We start from the raw sequence: 9,708 nt of genomic DNA, 5'->3' as shown, positions 1-9,708 counted from the left end.
CAGTTTCTGATTTGGGCTTTTAGTAATCCTATGTCCCTTTCAAAAACTACAGTTGCATAAAATACAGAAAGCTACATGTCAATGCACTTACTTGAAAAATTTAAGTTCAGATTTTCAAAGGGCAAAAAGCTGAGGTTTAAGGTCGTTCATCTGGGAAATTTTTTCCAGCTAAGTGAATGAATAGGAAAGTTTAGGGTCACATGGCCAATGAGAAGTCCATGTAGCTCTATTTATTGTTTCTCATTCATCTTCTATCCACAGATGGAAAAAGAAACTGATCAAGGGCAGAGAGGGACTTCAGGTCTCTTGAGGAACAGCAGAAAGCAATCCCAGATGAGGGTCTAGTGCTAGGACTCTGGTTTTCAAACTTTAGTGCATAACAGAACCACCTAAGAGTGTTATTAAAATGCAGACCGTCAGACCCTTGTGGTATGTGGCCCAGGAATCAGCACTTTCGATGAGCATTTCACGTGATTTCAAAGTTGCCTGAGGAAAAACTATTCTAGGAAAGTTAAATCATAGCAGAAAAAAAAAAGAGATAATGGAGTCCAGAATGCACTATCGTTGTTAAAAGCCCAGGCGTAAAAGCCAAATATCAGGAAAAGTATAAATTCAAGAAATATTCGGGTTATCAGAATGTTGAGTTCCATGCAAACATTAGACAAGACCAATGTAAGCTTAGCAGTTATCAAAAATAACTACAAAGTAATAAATGAGGCACCAAATTTTGGTTGCAAAGTAAGAGAAAACCCAACTCTGACTTACGCAAAAATTATCAAGAATCTCTTGGCCCATGGAAATGGAAAGTGTAGCAGTAGAGCTGGTCTCCATGGAACTCAGAGACCCAAAAAACATAATTTAAACTCAATCTGTCTTTGCTTCTTAAGTGTTATATTTCCTCTGCATTAGTTCTTTTTCCACAGGCTCTCCCCTTGTGGGGAATGTATCTTTCTGAAGTTCCACTTTTTCCTATTTGATTCCAAGTCTGTAGAAAAGAGAACTCCTCCTTCCTGATTATTCTAGGGGGAAGAAAAGAAGAAAAAAGCCAGGGCTACCTCTAATTGGACTAATTTGGGTCTCGGGACCACTTCTGTAACAATTCCTGTGTCAGGGATGAAAATACACTTTTGCTAAGATCTGTATCTTCTTCCCACTCTTAGATCTTGGGGGAGGGACGAGGCAAAGGGAAAACCAAACTCCATTTATTCAAAGCACAGTGGGGAAAGGGAGATGTTATCCTGAGAAAAAAATCAGGATGCCCTTCCCAGAAAAAGAGGAAACAGATGCTCGATAGCAGAAGTCACAATTGTCCGCTACGATGACTGAGAATTATTCTTCTTGTGTATTTAATTATATTAAAATGTTTCTATCAGTTAGTATTCACTTGTTTTAATAAGCATGGAGTTCTATATTTACATATAGATATGATATTATTGAAATGTCCTGTTTTGTTGCTCATATTCCCCAGTGGATTATAACCCCCAAGAGGGCAGAGACTGTGTTTATCTTGCTTATCCATGTGTAGACAGGTAGTCTCCAAAGTGGGATGTCCAAAAGAAGGTACATGGAGACAACAGTAGAATTTATATTTATTTCTCTTACCTATTTTTTCCAAGGACAAATGGAAGCTGTATTTTAAGATTTAGTATATTATATATGCACTGGCAATGACAGTTTCACTATATTTAGAAGTCATATCATCATGATAATGGTAATAAGGCTCCCAAGAGAAGCATGCGTGTGAACTCTATTCCTCCTTGAATTTATTCCTCCTCGAATTTGTTCCTCCAGCTCCAGGCCTCCCACCCTCTACTCCATCTCTTCGTCCCACTCAGTCCCATCCAGGCTTGTTACCTCACAGTACGACTGTCTGACTAACTCCAGGACCTCTCAAGAACCACCCTCATTCAAGTGGGAGACCCACCTTCTTTCTGAACCCAGCAAACTGGATATGAGACACTAGCAGTACAATCTGTTAATTCTCATGACCTTTATCCAGAGCCTCACTAATAAGGAACCCACCCTTTCAAAATGTGGATTGAAGAACAGGCTGACCTCAATAGTTAACCAAATAGGATTTATCAAACACTTACCATGTGCAGAGTACTGTGCCAGGCAGAGGGAGGAGAGATTCATAAGGGAAGAGTCTTGTTCTCAAGGACCGCAACCAGTTAGGAAAAAAACTCATATAACTAGACAGATGGCTGCCACATAGAGAGGAGGATAAGAATTACACATGCTTCCTTCAAAAGGCATTCTCCTCTGCAGTTTTAAAGGGAGCACTGTTGTTACTCCCCACAGACAGGACCAACTCTTCCTGAATCCCAGGTTCCTGGAGTACTTTTCAACACAGTGTTGGGCTTAACCCTGCCATACCTAAGCCAATGTCATTATTTCTTCTGTAGATAGAAACAAAGACAATTGGATACGCACCTGGTTTATCCAGTAAGTCAGGAAACCACCCAACAAAAACTAAAGAGTAAAGATTTGATTCCAGGTTTAGAAACCGGACGCATCACCTGCCCAGTGCTCATTCCAGTAATGTAAACAGACTGGCTCCATTATTTGTTCATCTACAATGGTTGCAGGCAATATTGCCAATGCCCAATTTTATGTTTCATTAACATTTCAATTCATCTCTTCCTCATTTAGTCTGGGTGAAGGATTGATATGCCTTTAAATAAATACCACACAATCTTTTACTTTCAAAAGGCAAATAAGTTTACGTATTTATTTTTTATAACATGGCCCAGAAGCAACTTCTATTCTTCTTTCTATTTCTCTAACTATATCCATTTTGCCAAAAGTTGTAGTTCTCGGAGTTTTCCTCTTGACTGTCCCTAAGAAAGGAAATTTTTTCTCTATGAATCTTACGTTTCCAAACGGACGTCTCCTTGAGAAACAGACTTTACAAGAAAACTATTATATGTGAGCATTCAGACTTTTTAAACCTGTACCAATGAAATAAAATGTCCCAAGAGACACTCGAAGGCCTCTTTGAGGTACCCAAGGCTCTACAAGGCTTGCCACCCATGGTACTGAAGCCTCAAAAAAAGGTTTTGCTTTTTCTTTAACCCTAATAAGATTTGACATCATTCAAGTGACTATAAAAATAGTGAGTTACCAAAATAATCTTTGTTAATTTTTTTGTGTACAAAATGAGTAGAGCAACTCATGTTTTTCCAGATTATCATGTCCCATAGCTGAATCACTTTTTTTTAATGCAAGTAACAGAAAACTCAACTCTAAATAACTTAAACAAAAAAGGGATTTAATCTACCATAGAGTAAGAGTTCTGAAGCAGGTTGGTTTTCAGGTTGTCATCAAAACCAGGTTATCTCACACCTGTAATCCCAGCACTTTGGGAGGCCGAGGCAGGCGGATCATGAGGTCAGGAGATCGAGACCACCCTGGCTAACACGGTGAAACCCTGTCTCTACTAAAAATACACACAAAAAAAATGAGCCAGGCGTGGTGGTGGACGCCTGTAGTCCCAGCTACTTGGGAGGCTGAGGCAGGAGAATGGCGTGAACCCTGGAGGTGGAGCTTGTAGTGAGCTGAGATCGCGCCACTGCACTCCAGCCTGGGCAACACAGCAAAACTTCATCTCAAAAACAAAACAAAACAAAACAAAACAAAAAACCAGGTTCTTTCTCCAGGCTTTTTCTCCTCAGAATATTGACTCTTAATCTCAGGCTTGGCACATTATGGTAGAAAGATGACTGCAACTTCAAGCATCACATCTTTACATATCAACACCCGAAGGCTAGAAGACAGAATATTCCATCTTTATTTGCCTGATAAAAGAAGTTTTATTTTCCAGAAGTCCTGCAAAAGGTTTTCCCCACATTTCATTGGCCAGAATTGTATCACACAACTGTTTCTAAACCAATCATTGGCATGGAAATTGAAATTAATCAAGATTCAATCCTCTAAAGCACCCACATGACCAACAAGTATACAAAATTACATTTCTATTAGCAAAGAGACATGGTTATCGTGTTAGGAATAAACAGCCTCTGTGGCCAAGACCAACCCAAGAACAGGGAGATGGGAGTGGGAATGGGGATTGACCAAAGGAAACAGTTTTGAAGGAGTTATATAACTCTCACCTTATGACTGGCCTGGGATGTCAATGGGGAGCCATTCGTTTGGCATCTGAACTGAGTATATTGTCTCTAAAAAGGCTTAGTTAAGGCCGGGCGTGGTGGCTCACACCTGTAATTCCAGCTCTTTGGGAGGCCAAGGCGGGTCGATCACAAGGTCAGGAGATCAAGACCATCCTGGCTAATATGGTGAAACCTTGTCTCTACTAAAAAATACAAAAAATTAGCCGGGAGTCATGACAGGTGCCTGTAGTCCCAGCTACTCGGGAGGCTGAGGCAGGAGAATGGCGTCAACCTGGGAAGTGGAGCTTGCAGTGAGCCAAGATCGTGCCACTGCACTCCAGCCTGGGTGACAGAGCGAGACTCTGTCTCAAAAAAAAAAAAAAAAAAAGGCTTAATTAGTTAGTCAATATATTAATTGGAAGAAAGAAAGACCAATAGGTAACCATGTCCATTGACATGTGGGCAAGGAGTTATTGATCAAATTAACTATAAGCCACTTTGGAAAATAACAACATGAATAATTGTGTTAAACATTTATTATATACCTGCCACGTACCAGCATTGTAGAAAATGCTTATGTTACAAGAATGAAAACTGAAGCTAAGAGAAACTAAGTAATTGTCAATATTCATACAACTGGTTTGTGGCAGAGCCAAGACTTGAATTTAAGAAAGTCTGACTCTGAAGTTCATATTCTTGATATAGATAGTTAATCCCTGAATTTATGTTGGAAACAGACCCCCAAATCTGGCCATAGACAGGCCCCAAATCTGGCCATAAACAAAATATCTGCAGCACTGTGACATGCTCATGATGGCTATAATGCCTGCGCTGAAGGTTGTTGGTTTACCAGAATTAGGGCAAGGAACACCTGGCCCACCCAGGGTGGAAAACCGCTTAAGGCGTTCCTGAACCACAAACAATATCATGAGCGATTTGTGTCTTAAGGATAAGTTCCTGCTGCAGATAACTAGCCAGAGCCCATCCCTTTGTTTCCCATTTTAGTTAATCTATAATCTATAGAAACAATACTTATTGCTGGCTTGCTGTCAATAAATATGTGGGTAAAACTCTGTTTGTGGCTCTCAGCAATGAAGGCTGTCAGCCCCCTGATTCCCACTCTGCACTCTGTATTTCTGTGTGTGTGTCTTTAATTCCTCTAGCGCCACTGGGTTAGGGTCTCCATGACTGAGCTGTTCTCAGCAAATTTATTTGGGAAAGTCGTGAGTTTAGAAACCTATGGACCATAGAACCAGTTCAAATAAGTTTCTTCAGTTTTACTCACTTTGAGAAAGATATATTATGCATTTGATATGGTTTGGATGTTTATCCTTTCCAAGTCTCATGTTGAAATGTGATTCCCAATGTTGGAGGTGGAGCCTGGTGGGAGGTGATTGGATCATGGGGGCAAATCTCTCATGAATAGCTTAGCACCATCCCCTTGGTGATAAGTGAGTTCTCATTCAGTTAGTTCATACATGATCTGGTTGTTAAGAGTCTAGGGTCTCACCTTTCCTCTCTTGCTTGCTCCTGCTCATGCCATATGACAGGTCTGCTCCCCCTTTGCCTTCTGCCATGACTGTAAGCTTCCTGAGGCCCTCATCAGAAGCAGATGCCAGCACCATGCTTCCTGTATAGCCTGTAGAACCATGAACCAACTAAACCTCTTTTCTCTTTAAATTACCCAGTCTCAGGTATTCCTTTATAGCAACACAAAACAGCCTAACACAGCATCTAATAAGGCACAGTTCTGTGTGCTCTCAATGTTATGGAGGAAGTGAAGAAACCAAATATTAGTAAGATATAGTCCTTGCCCAAATTAAACTTTCAGTTCTCTAACATAGACAAATATACCAAGAATAGTCATAGTTTTAGTTTCAAGATAGCAGAATAAGTACACAGGGAATGCTAGTCATTCCCTGCTCTGAAATAGTAAAATTACAGAAGAATATTTTTAAATCAATATGTGGCCACATACAAAAACAAGATGAATTGATTTCACGGACCTGAAAATGTGAGGAATCTGGGAGACCAAAAGTCAGTAGGTCAGATAGAACAGGGAAGTGGCATCTCAAGACATGTACAAGTAGCTCATGGCCAAATATGATTGATAAAAAAGCAGAAATGATACAAAGTGTGCTCCACATTCAGAAGTGGTCACAGCCAGGAGCCTGAGGTAGCCAGAAAACGAGGAAACACTGAAGCCTAGAAGAGCAGCCAGTGAGGTACCCTACTGAACTGCACATTCTGCCCATACCTCACTCTCTCTTAAAGCAGAGTATGGAAAAGCTTCAAAGATTCTTCTCTCCTTTTCCCAAATGGAATGTGTAAACAAAGGCAGTAAGCAATCTAGCAAGGAATATCAACTGTTAAGATGTACTTAAAGAGTCACCAACATTTGGAGAATGCCAACACCTCAAAAGAAAGGTCATAAACTCTGCTACAGAGGAGTCATATGCCTGCAGAAGTAGTTAATAGAACAACCAGAAAAGTAATTTGAGTTAATGTCCTCTGAGATATAAGAGAGGAGACTGCATCCTTAAAACAAGAACAGATGGTTGTAAAACAAGAACAGGAAAAGAATCGGTCACAGATTTTTGGACATAAATACAACTGTTAAATTTAAAATACCTCTAGATAGGCTAATTAGCAGAATGGGCAAAACTGTAAGGTGACCAATGAGAGTTAAAGACTGGATTTTGGTATGAGGACACTAAATAACTATACAAGTTCCAGATTCTACAGTCTACATCCAGAAGAGAAAATCTTGTATTCCAGAATTCTTAGTATGTCTCAAGTTACCAGCTGATTAGATCATCTATGTATCAATTCCTGTGGCTAAAGGAATAGCACATATTGATTGGTTTAGGCCTGGGTTATTTGAACCAATCACTTCAGCAAGGCAAAATGAAATTACGTGGATTTGTTTATGCCACACAGGACCTATCCCTAAAACTGAGGGGTTGAGGGTACCGTACCTAAACAACATAGTTGTTACTCATTGTGGTAGAGGTAAAGTCAATACTGGGGAGATAACCACATGTCCTCAACAATGTTTTCTTTTCTTAAAGTAGGAAAGTGGGGGAAATTTGCAAAAGGAATTCAGTTTACAAAAATATTTGCTGAAATTGGTGGAACCCTGCTGATACTCCAGGGAAGAGAAAGTTGCTCTAATGAAGAATTTTCGTGGCAAAGGCTACACAGCAAGAGGCAAATACAAGCTAGTTCTTGAACAGTGGAATTATGGGTGGATTTTATATTTTGGTGTTGATTTTGCTTACCTGTATTTCTTATTTTTTCTATAGTCAACCTGTGTGGTTTTAAAATATCTTTAAACATCACTTTAAAAAATCAGGGGAAGGGGAAGATGCACATTATTGATGACTACTTGGAAAGCCAGCACAGAGGACATCACCAACCTATTGGTTTTTCCATAACAGCATCACTTAAAACAAAACAAAACAAAAAAAAAACTGGAGTTAAAAAACAATATTGGAGTTATTCTTAGCTTTAGAAGAGAGTTCACCACAGGATTAATGCCTTGAATGCATTTTAAATATATTCTAACTTATAAAAGTATACCTACAATAAAGAAAATGTGGCACGTATACACTAAGGAATACTATGCAGACATAAAAAATAATGAGTTCATGTCCTTTGCAGGGACATGGATGAAGCTGGAAACCATCATCCTCAGCAAACCAACACAGGAACAGAAAAGCAAACACCACATGCTCTCACTCATAAGTGAGAGTTGAACAATGAGAACACATGGACACAAGGAGGGGAACATCACACACCAGGGCCTGTCAGGGGGTGGGAGGAAACAGGAAGGAGAGCATTAGGCCAAACACCTAATGCATGCAGGGCTTAAAACCTAGATGATGGGTTGATGGGTGCAGCAAACCACTATGGCACATGTATACCTATGTAAGAAACCTGCACGTTCTGCATATGTATCCCAGAACTTAAAGTAAAATTTTTAAAAAGTATACCCACATATTTTAGGAACATCTCTATTGCATATAGCCACATGACAATTCCATTGGACATCCTGTCCTACAGATGCTAAAGGCTTCAACTAGGCTGAATATATTTCTACCAGATTTCACTAAGCACCAGGACCAACAAACAATTTAAAGAGTAATTCAGTAAACCCTCAAAAAGAGTAAGATAGTGGTTGGGGTAGGGGGAGGGTTGGAGGAGAAGTCAGGGATAGGGAGAGGTTAGTCAAAGGGTATTAAATTTCAGTTAGACAGAGTGAGTAAGTTCTGGAGATTTATTGTACAGCATGGTGACAGTAGTTAATAACAATATATTGTATGCTTGAAAATTGCTGAGAGTAGATCTAAAATGTTCTCACCACAAAAAAAGGCATGTGAGGTGATCGACATGTTAATTAGTTTGATTTAATCATTTTCACATATACATATAGCAAAAATCACTTTGTACCAAAAACAAAAAAAAAGGAAATAAAAAAGAAAAACAGGTTTGTTCAATGAAAATTAAAAAATAAACCCTCAAAGAATAAAGCCTTTATATTGTATTCGAAGCCCCAGGTGTTCCTTCAAGAAAAAAAAATATGTATGTTTAAGTGAGCATTGAACATTTGAAAGGAGTCCTCCCTTGCTGTAAACATTCTTTTACAAAATCTATGGGCCCGGGCGCGGTGGTTCACGCCCGTAATCCCAGCACTTTGGGAAGCCTAGGTGGGTGGATCACAAGGTCAAGAGATCGAGACCATCTTGGCCATGATGGTGAAACCCCATCTCTACTAAAAATATAAAAATTAGTTGGGTGTGGTGGTGGGCGCCTGTAATCCCAGCTACTCAGGAGGCTAAGGCAGGAGAATTGCTGGAACCTAGGAAGTGGAGGTTGTGGTGAGTGGAGGTCGTGTCACTGCACTCCAGCCTGGGTGACAGAGCAAGACTCCATTTCAAAAAAAAAAAAAAAAAATTTAACAATGGGTGATGAGACCATGAGACCAGCAGCAGGTGTCACTCTACCTCCCAACTGTCTTCATGTTCCTAGCCCTGCATAGCACTTGACAGCATATCTGATTTAAACTTCAATAAGTATGGAAGTAAGTATATTCCCCATACTACAGAGCAGGAAATCAAAGCTTTGAGAGATTAAGCAATTTGCTAAGGCCACATGTCTTTGCTAGAGCCAAGATTTAAATCTAATCTTTCCTTATTCTGGAACCCATACTCTCTCCACTTCACTAATGCTGCCTTGCTGGCAGGTAGCCAGAGTATTTATTCATTGATTCAATAAATAATTATCCACCACCTACTATGTGCCTAGCACTATACTAGGCAGTGTAGATAGACATATCTCTTGGACTTCATGGATTATACTCACTAGGTAGAGTGACAGGGAGACAATAAGCCAACCTACAAACTAATAAATATGCAATTATGAATGACAGTAAGTGCAACAAGGGAGAAGAACAGGTGCTGAGTAGAAAGATGGTAGCAAGCTTACCTAAGTCAATCTAACCCTACACGGGTATGAGGAATCAAGAAGATAATCTCTTTCTGAGAGCTGCCACTACTTACAGGTAGATGAAGCAATAAGCCTCCTACCCAATGGTAAC

The sequence above is a fragment of the Theropithecus gelada genome, chromosome 7b (genome assembly GCF_003255815.1).
Source record: "Theropithecus gelada isolate Dixy chromosome 7b, Tgel_1.0, whole genome shotgun sequence".
NCBI classification, from domain to species: domain Eukaryota; kingdom Metazoa; phylum Chordata; class Mammalia; order Primates; family Cercopithecidae; genus Theropithecus; species Theropithecus gelada.
This window is presented reverse-complemented; position numbering follows the sequence as displayed.